At 37.3% G+C, this 21437-nt stretch overlaps 1 protein-coding gene across 14 annotated transcripts in view; it reads left to right on the forward strand.

The window, feature by feature from the left end:
- The window catches only part of RBMS3 (RNA binding motif single stranded interacting protein 3), a 734276-nt gene that overhangs the window by 13439 nt on the left and 699400 nt on the right, over window positions 1–21437 (forward strand). The gene's annotated exons all lie outside the window — the stretch shown is intronic.

A 21437-nucleotide genomic window follows, 5' to 3' on the forward strand; every position in this document is an offset into this window, starting at 1 on the left:
GATCATTTGAAAAAAAAATTACAGTTTCTATATTTGGAATTCCTCAAAATTTAGTTATTTTTTTTTCTTTAAAAACGAATCCATTCTCATATCTAGTGAAACAATTTATTTATATAATTAAAATATTTCCCCAAAACACCACATGACCCTGTCAAGAACCATCTGAAATAACCAATATTAATAACCAGGTGTGTTTCCTTCCATAGCTTTCCTTATGCTTTGCAAACGTACTTATACTATATGAGATTATAATGAGCATGTTATTTTGCTACTTTTTTTTTTTTTTCAATTAAAGCTATACTTTGTGCATTCTTAACAGGTCATTAAACGTAGATCTTTTTGTTTATATTGTTCCTCATGTGTTTGCATCATGCTTTACCAAAGCCTTCCCCATCAATGGGCATGCATTTTATTGCCACTGTTTTGCCATTATGAATAATGCTACAATATATATTCAAGGTTTTCATTTAAATACTGAAAATTGAATCAGTGACCTTCTAAGCAAGTTTGCTTCCTTTAAAACACAGAAAAAATGCCTTTATGAATTTCATATTATACAAGGAACGACATCTCTGCTTGGTTTCTGTCCTGAAGATTCTGTGACTTGCACAATTGATCTGTCCCTTTGTATTCTGGTGATAAGGATTATAGTCTACTGCTTTTGATGAGAAGAGGAACTTCCTAACTGAGGTTTGAGCTGAAAGGAAACTTCCTCATTTGACAGAAGCAGTAATGCCTCCTTTCCTTTGTGGCAGCATCATGGATCCCAATGGGTGCTTGGAGTCAGCAGTGTCAATTTCCTTTGAGTTCCAACTGGCATAGCAAATTGAAAGAGTAGCAGCAGGCACAGCAGCCCAAATCTTCCTGATAGATTGGAATCCCACGGAAATATTTTTGTGCTAGAGCAAATATTTTGTCCCAAAGATTTGGACATCAGGATTTTTCTTTTTGCAATATTACCTTGGAAATGCTCCTCAGTTGTATTTTGTGAGAGCTCTTGTCTGTTGAACTTTGTTGGTGCTACTTAGGGGAAAATGTCATAGTTATCAATTGAGATGGAATAAGTAACTGGTAAATCTAATGAACTGAGGCTAAACCTGATTTTATTTCTTTTTTTTTTCTTCCTGTATTTGTCCTGTTTCTCACTTTCAACAGCAATTTTAATAGAGTCATATGTACATTTACCTACTAGAGATGCTATGATGGAATGATACAGAAATATTTGCTACCTAAAATCTGTCCAGAAGATAGTAGCTTATAAAGCCTTAATTCTTTGTACTTTCTATTAGAAAAGATATATCAAGACAGTATTATAACACTTACTTCTCTTCATATAGTCACCTTTCACAGAACTTAACCACACCTTTCAAAGTTTAATGCACTTCTTTGGAAACTCAGGGAGTTTTTATAAGAATGGACCTGCATATATGATGTCTTTTTTCTACTTTGATGTGTTTGAGGTGGGAGTATGGAGTTCAATTCAATACACTACAGCCAAATTAGCATTTTTCTTTTTACAACTGTAAGATTCACCATCTTTTATCCATGGTTAAAAACCAATAGTATGGGAGAACCTAAGATGGCAGCTAGGTGAGACAGGGCAAAAAACACCTCCGTGAAAAATACTAGATAAAAACCAGAAAGTGACTCAGAACACCAGTTCCAGTGATGCACTAGCCAGACAAGTTCTGCTAAAACCACAGGGACCGTGCATTTGGTGAAACCGGGAGTCTGCATTCTGAAACGAGTGAGTGAGCCAGCTGAAAGTCTGGCGGCCACGCTGTGGTGTGGGGAAATGGTGGGTTGGCATTTGGAGATGGACTAGTTCTTTAAAACAACAACAACAAAAAAACAGGAGCAGCTGCGGATACGATGGGGAGAACTGTGCAGTGAAGCATGGCAGGAGCGGGCTGGGCCAATGCCTCGGTGTCTGGCGTGGAGGATAACCTTTCTCACACCTGCTGCTGATTGTCTCGGGGCCAGAGGAGCAGAGGGGAGTCAAAAGGAGAAAGAAACTGCACCCCTTGCAGCCACCTCTGGGGACACTCCTGCCGAGGGCCGGACCCACAGCCCAGAGCAGCGCCAAGAAACCCAATGTGATGGGAAGTCTTTCCCACAGCACCGTGCACATGCCACAATATTGGCCGTGGACAGTGGCCTTTAGTGCACCCACAGCTAATTGTCCAGGAGCTGGGAAGGTGGAGCTGCACGAAAAGGGGGAAATTAACACGCCCCATTCAACCATCTTTAAAGCAGGCTGGGAACGCCCCTGCACGGCCTGGTAGCCCAGGGCTTCCCTAGTGGGCCAGTGCACACTTGTGACGTGGCACAACCTTCCCTCAGCAGAGGTCCTGGAAGAGCACGGCTGAGAAGGGGGACCTGCTTGGAAATCCCAGGGACCCTACGCCAATACCAAGGACTTGTGGGTCAGTTACAGAGACAACCTGTGGCAAGACTGAAATGAAGGCTTAGACTCTTTCAACAGCCTTAAATCTCTGGGAACACCTGGGAGGTTTGATTATTAAAGCTATCCTGCTTCCCTAACCACCCAGACACACGCCCCACATTCAGGGCGGACAGCACCAACAACACACCCAAATTTAGTGCACCAGTTGAACCCCACAAGAATCAGATCCCCACACACGACAAAGACAAAGTTGGGGAGAACTGACTTGAGGGGAATAGGTGACTCACAGACACCATCTGCTGGTTAGTTAGAGAAAGTGTATGTCACCAAACTGTAGTTCTGACAAATTAGAGATCAAGTAAAGCAAATGCCAAGAGGCCAAAACCAACAGAAAATCTTAAAGCATATGATAAAACCAGATGATATGGAGAACCCAAACCCAAATACCCGAATCAAAAGATCAGAAGAAACACAGTACTTGGTGCAATTAATCAAAGAACTAAAGACAGACAATGAGAGCATGGCACAGGATATAAAGGACAGGAAGAAGACCCTAGAAGAGCATAAAGAAGAAATTGCAAGAGTAAATAAAAAAATAGAAGACCTTATGGAAATAAAAGAAACTGTTGGCCAAATTAAAAAGACTCTGGATACTCATAATACAAGATTAAAGGAAGTTGAACAATGATCCAGCCTCCTTGAGGACCACAGAATGGAAAATGAAAGAACAAAAAAAAGAATGGGGGAAAAATTGAAAAAATCGAAATGGATCTCAGGGATACGATAGATAAAATAAAACGTCCCAATTTAAGAATCTTCGTTTCCCAGAAGGGGAAGAGAAAGGTAAAGGTCTAGAAAGAGTATTCAAAGAAATTGTTGGGGGAAAACTTCCCAAACCTTCTACACAATATAAATACACAAAGCATAAATGCCCAGTGAACTCCAAATAGAATAAATCCAAATAAACCCACTCTAAGACATATTCTGATCAAACTGTCAAATACTGAAGAGAAGGAGCAAGTTCTGAAAGCAGCAAGAGAAAAGCAATTCACCACATGCAAAGGAAACAACATAAGGCTAAGTAGTGACTACTCAGCAGCCACCATGGAGGCGAGAAGGCAGCGGCATGACATATTTAAAATTCTGAGAGAGAAAAATTTCCAGCAAAACTCTCCTTCAAATTTGAGGGAGAGCTTAAAATTTTCACAGACAAACAAATGCTGAGAGATTTTGCTAATAAAAGACGTGCCCTACTTCAGATATTAAAGCGAGCCCTACCGACAGAGAAACAAAGAAAGGAGAGAGAGAGATAGGGATATAGAGAATTTTAACAGACATATATGGAACAGTACATCCCAGGTTACCAGGACACACATTCTTCTCTAGTGATCACAGATCTTTCTCCAGAATGGACCGTATGCTGGGACATAAAACAAGCCTCAATAAATTAAAAAAAAAAAAAAAAAAATTGAATTTGTTCAAAGCACATTCTCTGACCACAATGGAATACAAATAGAAGTCAATATAGAAGTCAATAACCATCAGAGACTTGGAGAATTCACAAACACCTGGAGGGTAAAAATGAGGGGGAGATGAAAACATTCCCGGATAATCAAAAGCTGAGGGACTTCATCACCAGTGGATCAGTCCTATAAGAAATGCTAAAGGGAATTGAGTAGGCTGAAAGGAAGGGACACTAAACAATTGACTGAAACTACATGAAGAAATAAAGATTTCCAGTAAAGATCACATGGTAAATATAAATACCAATACTACTGTATTTTTGATTTGTAACTCCACTATTTACTTCCTTCAGGATCTAAAATACATAAACTGTAATGATAAATCAGTGGTTTTGGACTCAATGTAAAATATGTAATTTTTGACAAGAACTACATAAAGGTGGGGGAATGATGGAGTATAGGAACATAGTTTATGTGTTCTATTGAAGTTAAGTTGGTATCAAAGAAAAACAAGATTGTTATAGATTTAAGATGTTACATTTAAGCCCCATGGTAAACACAAAGAAAGTATCAGAGAATATGACCATAGAGATGAAAAGTAGAGTATGGGTTATCAGAAGTGGGGGAAGGGGCAATGGGGAGTTAAGAAATGAGTGTAGGGTTTCTGTTTGGGGTGAAGGGAAATTTCTGGTAATGGTTGGTGGGAAGGTGATGGCATTGCAGCATTCTAAATGTGATTAATCCCACTAATGGAAGGCTGGGGGGGGTGGAATGGGAAGATTTAGGCTGTACGTATGTTTCCACAATTAAAAAAAAAAATGACAGTCTAAATAGATGACAATTAAATGCCAAGGAGGATCCTGGATGGGATCTGAGGATGGAGGACAGGAGGCTCAAAGGAAAACAGATGAGACATAAGGGGAAAAAAAAGGAAATAGAGAATGTAAGCTTTGTATCAGTGTTGAATTTCTTGAACTTCTTAGCTGCACATAATGGGATTGCATAAAAGAATGCTCTTGTTCATGGGAAATGTATATGTGAATTATATTGTTTGTTCAAAGATGTGTGCAGCTTGCTCTCATATGTTCAGAGGACAGAGCAATAGATGATGGATGATAGATAGGAAAGGAGGGAGGGAGGGAGGGAAAGAAAGAAATGGTGGTGTGACAGGATGTTAAAGTCGGTGGATTGAGGTATCAGGGGAGAGGGGTCAGGGTATGCTGGAGTTCTGTGTATGGGGTTTGTATTGTTTTTGCATCTGTTCCTGTAAGTTTGAATTTATTTCAAAATAAAAAAAAAAAACAAAAAAAAACCCAATAGTATGGCATATTCGACAAAATAATGGCTAAAAACTTCCCTAATTTAACAAAAGACATGAATATACATGCCCAAATGCTCATCAGACTCCTAATAGGATAAACCCAGATGGTATCATACCATGTCATGTTATAATCAAACTGTCGAATGCCAAAAATAAAGAGAATTCTGAAAGCTTCAAGAGAGAAGCAACATGTCACATGCAAGGGAGACTCAATAAGTTCAGGGGCCAATGTCTCATCAGAAACCATGGAAACAAGAAGGCAATGGGATGACATGTTTAAAGTGTTAAAAGAAAACAAAAAAAATGCCCCATTCAAAAATGAGGGAGGAATGAGAGATTTCCAGGTAAACAAAAGCTGAGGGATTTGTTACCACTAGAATGGCCCTGTAAGAAATGGTAAAGTGGGTTCTGCAAATTGAAACGAAAGGGCACTAGACAATTGACTAAAGCCATGTGAAGAAATAAAGATCTCAAGTAAAGATAATGACATGGGTAAATATACATACCACTGCTATTGTACTTTTGGTATGTAACTCTGCTATTTACTTCTTAAAGGATCTAAAAGGCAAATACTTAAAACAAAGTGAGAAGTCAGTGGTTTGGGACTCATAATGTGTAATCATATAATTTGTGAAAAGAACTACATAAAATGGGGGGACGGGGAATAGGGACACAATGTGTATGTACTACTGAAGTGAAGTTGGTATCAAAGCAAACAAGATAGTTAAAGAATTAGGATGTAAAATTTAAGCCCTATGATAACCACACAGAAAAATATCAGAATATACAAACTCATTGAGATAGACAGTAAAGTTTACCAGGAGTGGGGGGGCAAAGGGGCATTAATGCAAAAATGAGTGTAAGGTTTCTGGTTGGGCTGAAGGGAAATTTCTGGTAATGAATGGTGGTGATACTGCAATGTTGTGATGGTGATTAATCCCACTGAATGATGTGCTTGGGAGGGACTGGGATGGGAAGATTTATGTTGTATATATGTTTCCACAATTGAAAGAAAGAGACACTAAAGAGATACAATTAAATGAAATACATGATACTGGATGGGATATATAATGGGGGAGAAAAGGCTCAAAAGCATGTTATTGGGACATAAGAAAAATTTGGAGTATAAAATGTGAGCTTTATGTCAATATTTATTTTCTTGAGTTTGGAAACTACACTTAAGGTAATTATATAAGTGAATATCCTTGTTCATAGGAAATGTGCATGCAAGTATGTGTTCAAGGAATATGACATATGTAACCTGCTCTCAAATATCCAGAAGATAGTAAGAATTACATGGCAAAGGTGGGAAAATGTTAAAATTGGTGGAACTGGGTATCTGAGGTTTAGGTATGGGGTATGTTGTAGTTTTCTCTTTGGAGTTTGTTTTATTTTTGCAAGTGTCCTGTAAGTTTGAAATTATTTCAAAATAAAAAGTTTAAAAAAAAAAAAAACTAGTATATAATACTTCCTATATGTTGTGCAAATAGAAATATTTTTTAACAAAATCTGAGAAAGGAATTTGATAATCAGAAATGAAAATAGCAGTTTGGTTAGGTGAAAGGATTCTGAATATGCTAAGAATGGTTCTGGGAGGCTGGGTTTCTTGATTCTAAAACTTGCTTCAGTACTGTTTCCCCAGGGTTTCCTTACTTTTTTTTCTATTTTAGTTTCCTGTCCTTTCTTCCCATCACAAGAATATTTAGTTATTTGATAAGTATGTCTCAAGGATCAATATTAGACTAGTAGTAATGTGTTTCAAGGTTCTAGAAAGAATGCCAATATATTAACATATTATGAAGGTGATAAAATATAAATAAGAACTATTAACTCCAAAGGATTGTTATTAGTGATAATGATAAGGAGAGTGGGACTAAAGACCCGGAATTGACTTGAAACATGAATATAATGGAGCAAGAATCTTTGTGTTGGCTCAAATCAATGCTATTCATTGAAACATTTCTTTGCACTTCTATTATGTTTTTCCAGCATCTGTCCCTGTAATCAGCTAGGCAGAATTCATGTAGAGAGAGATGCTTTCAATATTTAACACACTTCTTATGTGGGTTTTTGTTGTTGTTACATTTTGTTTGGGAAAACACCGCAGTCTCTCTCAGTCCTCCGTAGAAAACTAACCCTGCAGTCTGAGATGAATATATTGGGAAATTACCAGATTCTTACTTTGCCTTATTTCACAATCCTTGCATTTTCCTCACCTAAATTCTTAGAATATCTTCTGTCCCCTATAGTAACTAAACTGGAGGGGAAACGGGGTGTCCTTTTACTGTAGCCCTCTGATAGAATGTCAGCTCTTGCTTCTCTAGAGCTGAACTTTGTATTTGAAAATGCTGTGAGGGCAGCATTGACTCTGGTGTGACACTGGGTTTTAACTAGATAATTCTCCAGACTGTTCATTCAGGAATGAAGAAACTTACTTTTGTTTCAGTTTCTCCAGTTTAGTATGTGCTTTCAAATGTCTTCAAAACTTACTCACATTTAGCATTGCTGAACTTTAATTTTGCCCTTCAGCTAATCTAATTCCAACTATCCCTGTTATCCTCATCAAGAACTTCATGCTGAAAACCCAAATACCATTGCAAATACCTTCAAATGTGTGGTCCCCAATCCCTGGCCCTGGCACTTAGTAAGTGCTTAATAAATACTGATAAATGATTGATCCTTCTACATGGAAGTTGCTGTTCTATATTCTGACCTCTAATAACACTTACCGGTAGGTAATTTTTTGGCACTTAACTAGTTCTTTCCTTCACTGTATCCTGTTACTCCCGGAAGAGACAATCCTTGTCTATTTCATATTTGTATTGTCCTCAGATACTGCAACACCGGCTTGCATGTAGTCAATGGTATTCAATACCTACTGCATGAAGAATGGGCAGTTTTACTCTCTAGATATCCTCTAATTCATTCTATAATCTTTAAGAAAGTTTACTAAAACCTCCTCCATACTTACCTGCACTATTACTATAGTTTGCTTTATTCCTGATCAATTTCAAAATAATATTTCACTTCCAATGCCTAAGGTACACAAAGCTAGAGAAATCGCTATGGTGAAATTTTCCTCAAGTTGTTTGTAACCTTCTTTGTAGAGTATGTACTTTTGTCTGGCATACTCACTTGTTTACTTTCAAGTCAATCTTGATTTAACAACAACAACAACAACAAAAACCAGGCATGTGAGTATGTCTGCTTTCTTCCCCACCTTTGCATGTGTTTGGTCTAAAGCCATTTTGGAAAAAAAGGGTAGAAACAAGATTTTTCAGTGTGCACTAATGAATTATGATAGTTTCCAGTACAGTACTATTCCCATTCATTTTGTATCCTATTAAGAAGGGGGTGGAACTTGTGATGCTCAGAACATGAAATAAAATGTACCGATCAATACGTGCTCATGGAGCTCTTCCCTTAGGTCAGCATTGCGAAGAGTGTTTTGTACGAGATCAGAAGGGATTATAACATTATTCTTGCTCTTCAAAAGCTGGTAATTTATTTGGAGAAACAGATGACACATATAACTAAGAGGAGTGATTAAAGGCTAGGTTATATAACATTGACTTAAAGTGGAGAGAAAGGGCGAAGTCTGTTTGGCAGGAAGAGGATTGAAGAAAGAAGGTAGTCTTGGGTCGGCCTTGAAGTGGTTGAGGGATTTGGGTCTTTTTCTGATTGGGCTAGTCAGGGAACCAAAGGAGGGTATTCCTGCTGAAACAAGAGTAGGGATATAACATAGGCATGAGGATGGGCTTGGGGGAGACAGGATTGTGAGAAAACAGATGAGCTTGGATAGGGAGAACATAGCAATTACTGAAAGGCCTTGAAAGGTAAACAAAGAAAACAAAAGTGGATACTTGATCAGTCTTTGCACAGGGGATAGTTTTATATGCTTCATTCCAAAGGCATAAACCATCAATGAAAACAAAGATAGATTTAAAATCTGTATTTTTAATGGAATTCTAGCAATTTGGCTAAAGAAATTTATAAATCTTCTAGCAAAAAACAAAACAAAACACACTATAACGCAAAATAAACAGCAAACAAGCTTGTAAAAAAGGTTTGTAAGTGAAAAATGATTAATGCACTAGATACATGATAAGCTCCTCCAATGCAATAGGATAAAAAGGAAAGAATGTACTCCAATAACAAAAAGGGCAAAAGTCATAAATGGAGAAATAGAAATAACTAATAAATACCCCAAATCATGAGTCATTAATAATTAAACAAATGGTAACTAAAATAAGAGAGATATTATTTTCACCTGCTAGATTTTTTTGTTGTTGTTCTGTTTTGATTTTAATTAGAGAAGTTGTAGGTTTAGAGAACAACCAGGCATAAAATACAGGATTCCCATATACCACCCTAGTATTAACAGCTTACATTGGTATGATACATTTGTTACAATTGGTGAAAGCACATTTTTATAATTATGCAATTAACTATAGTCTATGGTTTAACATAGGGTGTTGATCTTGAACCCTTTCACTTTGCTGAATGAATTTTTTGGTTCTAGGAGCTTTGTTGTAGTTTTTTCAGGATTTTCTGTGTACAGTGTAACATCAACTGAAATAAAGAAAGTTTGATTCCTTCTTTTCCAATTTGAATGACTTTTATTTCTTTTTCTTGCCTAATTGCTTAGACTAGAACTTTCAGGACAATGTTGAATAACACTGGTGACAACAGTCATCCTTCCCTTATTCCTGATTATATAAGGAAAGCTTTCAGTCTTTCACCATTAATATGGTGTTAGCTGTGGGTTTTTCATATATGCCTTTTATCATGTTGATGCAATTTCCTTCTATTCCTAGTTTTCAGTGTTGTTAATTATGTTTCTATCAAGAAGGGGTGTTGGATTTTGTCAAATACCTTTTCTTTGTCAATTGAGATGATCACATGCTGTTGTTGCTTTTTTTCCCCTTCATTTTGTTAATGTGGTGTGTTACATTAGTTGATTTCTTATGTTGAACCATCCTTGCCTACCTGGGATAAATCTCATTTGATCATGGTGTATAAATGTTTTAATGTGCTGTTGGATTTGGTTTGCTAGTATTTTGTTGAGGATTTTTGCATCTGTATTCGTAAGGGTTATGGGTCTGTAATTTTCTTTTCTTGTGGTAACTTTATCTGGCTTTGGTATGAAGCTTATTTGGCCTCACAGAACAAATTAGGGAGTTTTCCCTCCTCTTCAAATCTTTGGAAGAATTGGTGTTTATTCTTCTTGGAATATTTGGTAAAATTTCCCTGTGAAGCCCATTTGATCTTGAACTTTTCTTTGTTGGGAGGTTTTTGATTGCTGATTCAGTCTCTATTAGTTATTGGTTTATTGAGATCTTCTATGTCTTCTACAGTCAGTGTAGTTAATTTGTGTGTTTCTAGAAATTTGTCCATTTCATCTAATATATCTAACTTGTTACATACGGTTGTTCGTGATATCCTCTTTTAGTCCTTTTTGTTTCAGTGGTGTCAGCAATAATGTCCCCCTTTTCATTTCTGATTTTAGTCATTTGTGTCTTCTCTCTTTTGTTCTTTGTCCATTGTGTATCTTTTTTGGAGAAATGCCTATTCAAGACTTTTGTCCATTTTTTAATTGAGTAGTTTGCTATTTTATTCTTGGGGTGAAGGGTATTAAACCCCTATTGGATATGTGGATTCCAAATATTTTCTAGCTAAAGGTTCGCCAGTTTTATTTATCTTTTCAAAGAACAAATTTTTGTTTGGTTGAATCTCTCTATTGTTTTTTATTCTCTATTTCCTTTATCTTCATTCTAATCTTTGTTATTTCTTTCCTTCTCACTTTTGGTTTAGTTTGCTCTTATTTTTCTAGTTTTACAGTTTTGAGGTTAGGTCTCTGATTTGAAATACTTATTATCTTTTATGTAAGAATTTAGAGCTATAAATTTCCCTCTCCACACTTCCTTTGTTTCATCACATAATAGTTTTAGTGTGTTCTATTTTCATTTTCATTCACCTCAAGATATTTCTCCTGTGTTTTTCTCTTCAAATCTTTGTTGTTTAAAAGAACATTGTTTAATTTCCACGTATTTGTGAATTTTCCATTTCTCCTGTAGTTATTGATTTCTAGCTTCATTCCATTGTGGTCAGAGAAGATATATTGCATGATTTAAATATTTTAAAATTTATTGAAAGTTGTTTTGTGACCTAAGAGATGCTCTATCCTAGAGAATGATCCATGTGCATTTGGGAAGAATGTTTATTCTGTTGTTGGGTGAAGTGTTCTACATATGTCTGTTAAGTCTTGTTAATGTAGAATATCATTCAAGTCATATTTCCTTATTGATCTTCTGTCTAAATATTCTGTCTGATGTTGAAAGTGGTATATTAGAGTCTTGTACTATTAGTGTAGAACCGCCAATTTCTCCCATCAAATCTGTCAGTATTTAATTCATATATTTTGGGGCTTTGCTGTTAGGTGGACATATATTTATAATTGCTATATCTTCTTGATAAGTGATACTTTTATTAGTTTATAATGACTGTCTTTGACCTCAAAACTGTTTTTGACTTAAAGCGTATTTTATTTGATATTAATATAGCTACCCTAGCTCTCTTTTTTTTGCTACTTACATGATACATATATAGTTGGGCCATGCTTTTTTATCCATTCTGCCAGTCTTTGCCTTTTGGCTCAGAAGTTTAATCCAGTTACATTTAAAGCCATTACTGATAATGCAGGACTTTCTTCTGCCATTTTGCTATTTAGTCTTTGTAATTTTTACCCTTTTTTGTCCCTCAGTTCTCCCATTAATACCTACTTTCATGTTTATTTGATTTGTGGTATTGTACTATATTAACTCCCTTCTGATTTCTGTCTGGTTATATTTTTCATATATTTTCCTTGTGGTTACCATGGGGTTAAAATTTAACATCCTAAATGTATAATAATCATATTTGTTATGATTCCAGTTTGACTTCAGTAGCATACACATATGCTTTTCCTATATACCTCCATCACCCCATTTTTTTGTACTTGTTACAAAATGTATATTTGTACATTGTATGTTTAAAACCATAGACTTATCATTACTTTTATGCATTTGCATTTAGCAAGCATAGGAAGTAAGAAGTGGTGTTACATACCAAAAAATAAAACACAATAGTAATGGCATTTATAAATATCCATGTGGTTACCTTTACTGGAGGTCTTTATTTCTTTATGTTACTTTGAACCATTGTCTAGTGTCCTTTCCTTTCCATCTGAAGAACTCCCTGTAGCATTGCTTGTAGGGAAGGTCTAATGGTGATGAACTCCCCCAGCTTTTGTTCATCTGGGAATGTCTTAATCTCTACATCATTTTTGAAAGAAAGTCTCACCTGATATAAAATTTCTAGCTGGCAATATTTTTCTTTCAGCATTTTTGGTTTTTCAACCCATTGCCTTCTTGTCTCCATGGTTTCTGATGAGAAATTGTTCCTTAATCTAATTGAGACCCCTTTGTGCATAACACATTTCTTTTGCAGCTTTTAGAAATCTCTCCTTTGTTTTTGATTCGTTTATCAGCATGTGATAGGTTGTATTTTTATTCAAATTCATACTGTTTAGGGTTTTCAGGACTTCTTCCATGTGTATAAATGTTCACGTATTTTGCTAAATTTGGAAAGCCAGGGGCTTCTTTCATGGCTCCCCAAAGCTACACTTTCCTGACCTGCTCAGCAAATGCAGCCATTCAACTGTCCTTTGCAGCTCTGAGGAAGAGTATGGTTTTTAAAATCTCCTTGACCACCTTTGTCCAGGGTGGGTTGAAATGATGACCACTCTCAGAGCCAGGCCCCCATGACCCAAAGTAGTTACTCGTTAAGCTGTGGCCAGCTACCGACTCGTGCCCACCCCAGATCATGAGGAAATGGATTTTTTTGTCCCTTTCTGGAACCAGCAACCTATGCCGGGATCAGACCCTGCTACTGCCTGCTGCAATAGTGAGGGCTGGGTGACGGTAACCACCATGCGGAGACAGCAATTTACTGGTGTTTACTGTAATTTACCAGCCCTTCCTCCTGTTTTTCCCTGGATGCTGTACAGTGTTCTGCTGGAGTCTTGAGTTCTGAAATCATTGATTCAGACAGTTTCTGCCTGTTAATAGTTGTTCTGGTAGAGGGACTGATTCCTGGAACTTCCTATTCTGTCATCTTCCTCCACCTACTAGGATTTTAAAGAGTTAAATGTTTCCTTACAGCCAGGGTTAGTTGAGGTATAGGGAGACAGCTACTCCCACACTCTGTTCAGACTCAGGAATGTTACTAGATAGGTAAACTTTGGATTGTCTGTGCCTCATTATACACCAAGTACAATTCTAGAAATTACTGCCAATGGGTTATGCACGAAGTATGTATGTATACAGATGTTTATCCCGGCACTGCTTTAATAGAGAGGACTTGAAGGAATCTAAATGTCCATCAATAGGGAGTAGATTAAATAAATGATGCTATGTCTATACAAAGAGTCACTCTGTAGCCATGAGACTGATGAATATGGACATATTGACTGGGGAAAATGCCACATTGTTATGCTTTTTTAAAAAATTACAAAACAGTGTCATAATATGATAATAAATCAGTGTATGCATATGTGTGTATGCAGGTGTTTTCTTGTGTCTGTGTTTATATGTTCTTAGAAAACATAGGAAATATTTTTTTCCTGAGTTTTTGAAGTTAAAGAAATTTGTTAATGCTTTCAAATACGAATTGATAATTGTTGTAAACAATTAACATTGGAAAATAAGTTGTTTCTAAAAAATATATAATGACAAATTCAGAGGAAGCCAATTCAGAGGATCTTGACGCAGTTAATAGAAGGAAACTATTCAGGTAGTTTATTTGAGAGTGAAGTAACATGCATGAGAAAGAGTGCTTTGTCTTGATTGCTAGTATCTTGCTAGATGGGATGGAACAGAAAGTTCATTTGGGAAGTGGTTGAGTGATTGAATCTAAGCTTCAGTGAGCATAGAAAGGAAGACACAAAACATAAGGACCAGAGAAAGGCCAAGGTAATAGATGATGCTAGGACTGGGAAATGGTGCCTGTGAGTGATCTGAAAATAAAGATGGTGATACTGTTTAAATAAGATAACTTTGAGGTGACAGTGGGACACCAAGATTAAGATGTTCTCTAGGCAAATGGGAAGAAAGGGCTGAAGCATGATCTGAAACCCATGCCCAAAATAGAAATGTAGGTGTCATCTACATGGAGGTGACATTTGAAGTGATGAGTGTGAATGAGCTTACCAAAAAAGTGAGGAGAAAGCAACAATTGTAGAGAGGAGTTGACTTAGCTGAGAACTGTGACTGGAGGGCTTTATGCTCTTCCTACCTTGCCTGTGCTATTTTTTTTTTTTTTTTTTTTAATGCTTTACTGTTTTCCTCAGCATAGTGAGGTTGTTTTATATGGCAAGAGGAAATTTAGTAACTAACGAGAGTATTTGAGCAACAAACATCAGAGAGGTTAGAAAACTTATCTGACAGAAACTTAACCCCTGCAAAAGTGTGAACTTTTCTTTTCTAGGTTTTAATTTTATTTTTATATGCAATTGTCCCTTGCCATTCACCTCCTATTTTGTTCCAATGATCCTTTTGTGTGGATCTACCCATTTTTAAAATGTTCATTCAGAAAGAATTAGATGGGTGTGTTTCAAGTCTTTCTTTGCTAGTTTGGCTATTTGTGGGGTTTTTGTTGTTTGACTGTTTGAATGACTAATCAGGAGTTTTACGCATGGCTTCCATAGGTCTATGGTGGGACCTGAGAATTTGCATTTCTCATGATCGCCTAAGTTATGCTGAAGTTGCTGGTCCATAAACCACAGCTTGAATGGCACTGGTTGAAGAATTATGATTTTGAAGCCCATTTTTTACGTTCATATATCTTCTTTTCACAAAGACATATCCAAATACGTTCCCAAGTATTCTGTTGAAATTTAGCGATGGTGGCATTTTCTGATTATTGTTATGTACTACATGCCATTTATCTAGATTTAATTTGCCTGTAATTTAAATAATTAAAATTGTTTTTAGGGCTTGTCCCTCCTGCCCCTAGGGCCTTCAGACTTTTCATGATATAATTTGAAAGAGACTTTGAGGGGATCATGATGAGTTGTCCCTAGGATCTTGACAAAACTTAGTTTGCTTTCTGAGAGTTAAAATTAACTGAATTTATTAGTACACATAAAAAAAAAGACAGTATTTATCCCAGATGCATATATGTAACCAGGTTAATCAGTGATTTTTAAAGACATCTAAGGAAAGAATGTGTCACAGAAGGGACTGAGAAATCTAGAAAGGCTGGCACATTTGGGTAGATATGTGCTGCCTCATTCAAGGGTGAGGAACTCTGAACTCTTAGATCCAACAGAGGGGGCTTCTCTGCTCTGAACCTGGGATACTTTATTGGCCTCATCCTAGTTTTGAGAAAGTTCCTCTTGCCTGTCCATTTCCCTGCCTTGTAATTGCTTTTTACCAGCAATCTTCCTATGTTTTTATTTCTACAAAATGTGTATATGCTAATCATAAAGTGATGTCTTTATTGCATATTGATAAATCGGCCTTCTGGTTTATACATTAAGCTCATTTGAGCTCATTTAGGATGTAAGAGTCTGTCTCCAGACTTCTGATCATCTCAGTGTGTGCTGATAAAGTCCAGTCCCTGAACCTGCAAAGCTGAGAGAACAATCCATGGATCGTCATAGGTTCATCAAGACAGCCCATGGCGACACCTTGAGCAACCAACCAGCAGGCCAGGCTGCAGTGGAGACTCATCTCCTTCTCTGAGTAGTCTATCTGCTGTTCAGTAGTTCATTTCGTTGGAAACAGAACTGGAGAATTTTGTAAAACTGAAAGATTTGAAGTACTCAGAGCCAGGCCTTTTATTGTGTAGTTGAGACTATAACCTTCCACTGGAGTCTGACTCTGGTGAACCTAGCAATTGACACAATTAAAGTTAGGTTCACCGCTCATAAATATTCCACAGCATTGTGGAGTGTTTCTCTTTTGTGATACCTTAATCTGAAGTAAGATGCATGGCATTGGGTTCAGGTGCTAATGTTAGAGTGAGAATCCATCAAATTTTCACCTAAGCCCCTTTCTTAGTTTAATTTAAGAAATGCGTATCTGCATTATAAAACCTAGCTGTTTTGCTTACCTTTAAAAGGGAACTTTCCTGTCATTGGATCTCCCGTTTTAACATTTTGTAATGCAAAATGACACCTCTTGATAAAATTCACAAAGAATAAATCCTATCAACATGAATACATTCTTAAGAACATACCAGAGGGAAAAATATATATCAGAGCATCATGTAAGATTGAAAGGATTGTGAATGCAACACGCTAATGGACACAAAACATTAATCAAAACTTCATTGATAGTAAATGTAAAGTCTGAAGCAGTATGTAAATGTAAAGTTTGCCCCTTTCACAGGTGTCACCTAGTTCCTGAAGAAAACAGGAAATAACTAAATTACTGAAGTTCCCGAAACCTGTTATGTGCTAACTTAAATGATTAACTCTCTTTGTCTCTGGGTAGAAAAACCAATTGACGTGGGGCTGGGGCGCACCTGTCGTGGTCTGTGCGGGTCCCAGGCACGGAGCCAAGTGGGCCGGGCCTTTCCCTCCGGCGTGCGGTCCCAGACGGAGCAAAGAGAATAGAAAGAAAGGAAATTGTGAAGGCTGGTGATGGCTAAGCAATGGTGTTATTGTAAGATAATCCAAGCATGCAGTTACACCTAGTACCACACTATGTGTTGTGGACCGATACTTCTAGCATAGAAAAAAAATTAAACACTTGTTTCCACTCATCTGAAAGTTCAGTGAAGAATTCGAAGCCTGATGGTAAGATGAAGCCAAGATGCAAAAAAGGGAAGAAAGTATCAAAGAGCTTGAGCTTGGAACAGAATTCCAGTCAAGTTGGACCCAGGAGGATGCCCCCTTGGCTTGCTCATCAATTCTACCTTTTCTTCTGCCTCTACAGTTAGATGGAGGAACAGCACCACCGTCTCCTCCGTCAGTGACATCTCTACCTGGAGGAGTTAGTTGTTCCTCCTTTTACAACTCTTACGTGGAATAAGTGGTGTCATCACCACCACCACCTTTGTTGGGTGGGCATCTCGATGATCACCACCTGCTCTAACTTATAAAATGAAGCAGAAATAAACAAATAAACCTGAATTCCTGGGATTGCTTTTGGACTCCATAACTTGATTCTCTATGAAGAGAATCAGTTGGTCAAAGGCAAAACTCTGAGGTCTTTGGCATCTTTTTTCCATTGGTGATCATTAACAGAGAATAAGTACATAACTATGTATATGTATCGTGTAATTTTAGAGAATATGACTGCTACTCATTATTTTTCTTGTGAGATCATCCTCTTATATTCACCAATCAGAATAAAATAATTGAATGACATAGAGAATATGAAATTAATGTAGAAAGTTAAGGGGAATAAACAAAGTGTTGTATGGATAATTGTATTAATTTCCTAAGGCTGCCATAATAAATTACTACAAATGGATGACTTAAAACAACAACAACAACAAAAACAAACAACAATTGGCAGATTTGGAAAAGCTTCCCCTGTCTTCCCACCAGCATAAATAAACCATCTTTTCCTCTTAAAACAAAACAAAACAAAACAAAAAACCTTCATTGATTAATGGAGGGGGCTAGAGAACTTTTTTTTTTCTTTATATAAAGGATTCAATATTTGTTGCTTTTATGTGCAGCCTGTTATAATGGGAAGAAGGTGATCATAAAAATTGATTCCAATCATTTACTACCTTTTTGGGTTTTAGTTTTTGCTTCTATAAAAGAGTTTTTGTAAGGATTAGGAGTAAAATATATATAACTTGTCCAGCAGATGGTACTTGGTCAGTACTTGAGTATTGGTAGTTTTAGTTTGGAATATATTCTAAATTGACCTTATGTTTGGAATGGATGATAAGACTCTGAGAAGAGTTGAGGTTAAAAGCACTAGGGAAATCCATCTAGGCTCAACCTCTTTTTAGCCCTGCCTCTGCCTTCTCCAGCTTTTCACGTTGGATTCACAGAAATTACATACCTGTCGACTTAAGCCTGCCCCAATCTTGGGCTAAGAGGCCTATTTCTGATTTACTCCCACCAGTTGGGAGATCCCAGAAATTAATCATCCACCCCAGTATAGGATCTCAATTAAGGGTCATGGCCAGCACTTCCCAGAGAACACTTTAGGATAGTCAGGCTGCCATTGAGTCTTTGGACTGCTATACTTCTCCCTTAGTTCCTATTCACTAGTAACTAGTTTCTCCATCTAATATCACAGACCTCTCTGTGCTCTGTTTCATGATCAGGTCCTGGTTCCCCAGCATTTTTCATACTCATCCTCCTTGTCCTAATTGAAATCTAGTCCCTTGCCATTGCCCAGTTATTTGAGCCATCCCTCATTTCACCCCAGAATTCCTGGATATGGCTCTTTAGCAACTTGGCTGTCTTTGTTTCTGTTCTTGGTTTCTCTGCCATCCTGAGTTTTCCTTTTAGAAATTGTTGTTACCAACAACCCACCTGGCCCTTCCTGACTCTATGACCCAATCTCCTACTACCCTAACACTCACTCTCTCACATTCCACTCGCCGTGGCCTACTTTCTGTTGTTCAAACATGCCAAGGCCTTTTCAGCCCCAGGACTTGGCAAGAGCCCTTCGTTTGTCCAGATCCCCACCCTCCACCTTGCACAATGTTAACATGATTTTCTTCTTGGTTTTCAAATTCCAGCTTAAATGCCTTTGCTGATCACGTGGTTTAAAAGGCTCCCAGACAAACTCCATTGCTTCATCCTATTTTAATTGTTTGCAATGAACATAGCTCTTATCATTACTGGATATCTTCCTTGTTTATTTTCTTTTTTGTGTACTCTCTGTCCTTCCGTCAATAAAATGCAAGCTCTATGACAGCAGGAATTTGCTCCAATTTGTTCTCTATTACATCCCCAGATCCCAGAACAGTGACTTGTACATAGCAGCTGCCCAATAAATATTTATTGAGTGAGTAACTGGCTGTCCCTCAGGTTTATATCTGTATCTGGCTCCATCTTTTACCTGATTGTGTACCGGGATCATGCTTCATTCATTTCTGATAACAAAATTAAACCTACTTACCTCAGATACATTGATCAGCTTCACCTGCTCATCTCCATTAGCCAAGGAAAAATTGATAATTGATGGTTATGCCCAGCACAGCCTTGAGATCCTCATAATTTTCCAGGCAGTACCACTACCAGTTTACCTGAGCGTGAAACCAAAACAACTTGCCCATCTTTGATCCTCAAAGATGATCCCGGATTTTCATTCTACCAGGATTTGATTGATGTTACCTGCAGTGAATTATCCACGTCCTCTTTAAAAAGAGTGATTTTCTCAGAGGAAATTGTTTAGGGAAAGTTTGCTCTTCATTTTAAAAACACCTGAATGAAGTTATCAAAATGGTAAATGATAGAGGTCTAGAGTTTGGATCCTGTTACAGTTCAGGAGTCATAGAGTGGTCAGAAGGAAGCATGAACCTCAACAGACCAGGGGCCATTCATAGGTTATTCTAAAAACATCTGAAGAAACAATGGTGCATGTGAGTAAATGTGCACATTCTCATGCTAGTTTACTCTTTGATTACTACTTTTCATTCCCTTTTCTTAGACCTTTAGAAAACTTGTGTTCTGAAAATTGCATGATATGGATATCTGATTTTGTTTGTATAGCATCCATTCTATACAGTGAAATCAGATATCCATATCATGCAAATTGCCCTGCAGTTTCCCTATTAATTCCTTACTAATTCCCCATTGGAAATGATTTTGATTCATCTTCTTATCAAGGCACAAGACACCTTGACCCAATCTAGGAAAAGTGATTTCCTTTTCTAAGAAGGAATATCTTGATTTAGCTATGTTGATTTTAGCATCTTAAAGACTATTAACTCCTTCAGCTAACATACCTGGAGCTTCTTTAATTGCTATCTGCTTAGACGCTTAGTTCTTCTTATTTTTCTTTGCTTTGGTTAGCCAGATTTGTTTTTCCCCTTTGAGTTGATAAGAATTAGTTACTGTCATTTGCAACCATGGAATCCTAATTCATATGGAGAAAGTGTTTAATAAATGTTGAGCCATAATAAGGCAAAGAATTGCTATTTAGGGAAGTCCCCATGTTTTCTGAACTTCTCTCCTTTCCTTTTGTGTTTGTACCAGAACCAGAGCTATTTGATGCATATAAACATGAGGGAGAAGCAGTTGCTGCTTCCATAGAAAGTGGAGTCTCCCTTACCTAAGGGCTCCTTTCAGTTGGTTATATTGAGGCTGTGTATGCTTTGCTTGCTTATACTGTCCCTTTGTTCAGAGTCTTTCTCAGACTTTCCTGCCCCATCTCCATCTTACATGTCCTGCTCACATCCTATCTCCTCTTAGAAGTACAACTTCAGAGGTTAAAATTATCCTTTCCCCTGTCTTCTCTTTCTTTCCTCTGACCTTCATTGAGTCTTTTTCATTTTGTAGCCTCCCCACAGCACAGAGCCAAAGGCCATGCATCTTGTTGCACGACAAAAAGCCACATTTAAATTTAATTTGTTAAATGAAGAAAAAAAATGAATACACAACTAAAAAGAAATTTACCCTTTAAAAATGTTTTTTTTGCTAATTTTCTTGACCTTTTTTTTAGAATAGGTGCTATTTCTATTGCCACTGTTTCCGTTAAATTCATCAAATTCAGCAGTCGTAAATCATACAGTCTTCTCTGTCTTCGTTCCTCTTCCCTTAAATGTTTCTACCTGTGTTTTTGTCCTTTGCACAATTGGTCATAGAGCTAATCATTGCATCATGCTTCATCTAGAGAAATCATGAGTGGAGTGCTGGGGGAAGTTTGAATTCCCTTTGGCATAAATATTTTTGCATTGCTTATAAGCAATTATTTGTGTGTGTTAGCCCTATTTTGAGTAATTCATTTATAGCTGGTGCTGCAATGAGTAGGCGTGTGATTCTCTATTTATAAAGTAGCTCCTACTCCCTTCCCATGCTAGCCTGGCTAGAAGTGGCAGTCTCTTTTGAAATTGAGGTTTTCTGGAGGTTATGATTATGTTGGAAGGAGCAGAGAAACCAGGAGGATTTAGGAGACTCTCCACAGTGCACTGTTCATGTTTCCTATGGACCATGATGTGTTCAGTGTCAAGTTAAAGCACTAAACAAGTAGGAAATGACTGTCTTTGGTGGTGGAGTTTAAAGAGA

The sequence above is a fragment of the Choloepus didactylus genome, chromosome 1 (assembly GCF_015220235.1).
Source record: "Choloepus didactylus isolate mChoDid1 chromosome 1, mChoDid1.pri, whole genome shotgun sequence".
Classification (NCBI taxonomy): domain Eukaryota; kingdom Metazoa; phylum Chordata; class Mammalia; order Pilosa; family Megalonychidae; genus Choloepus; species Choloepus didactylus.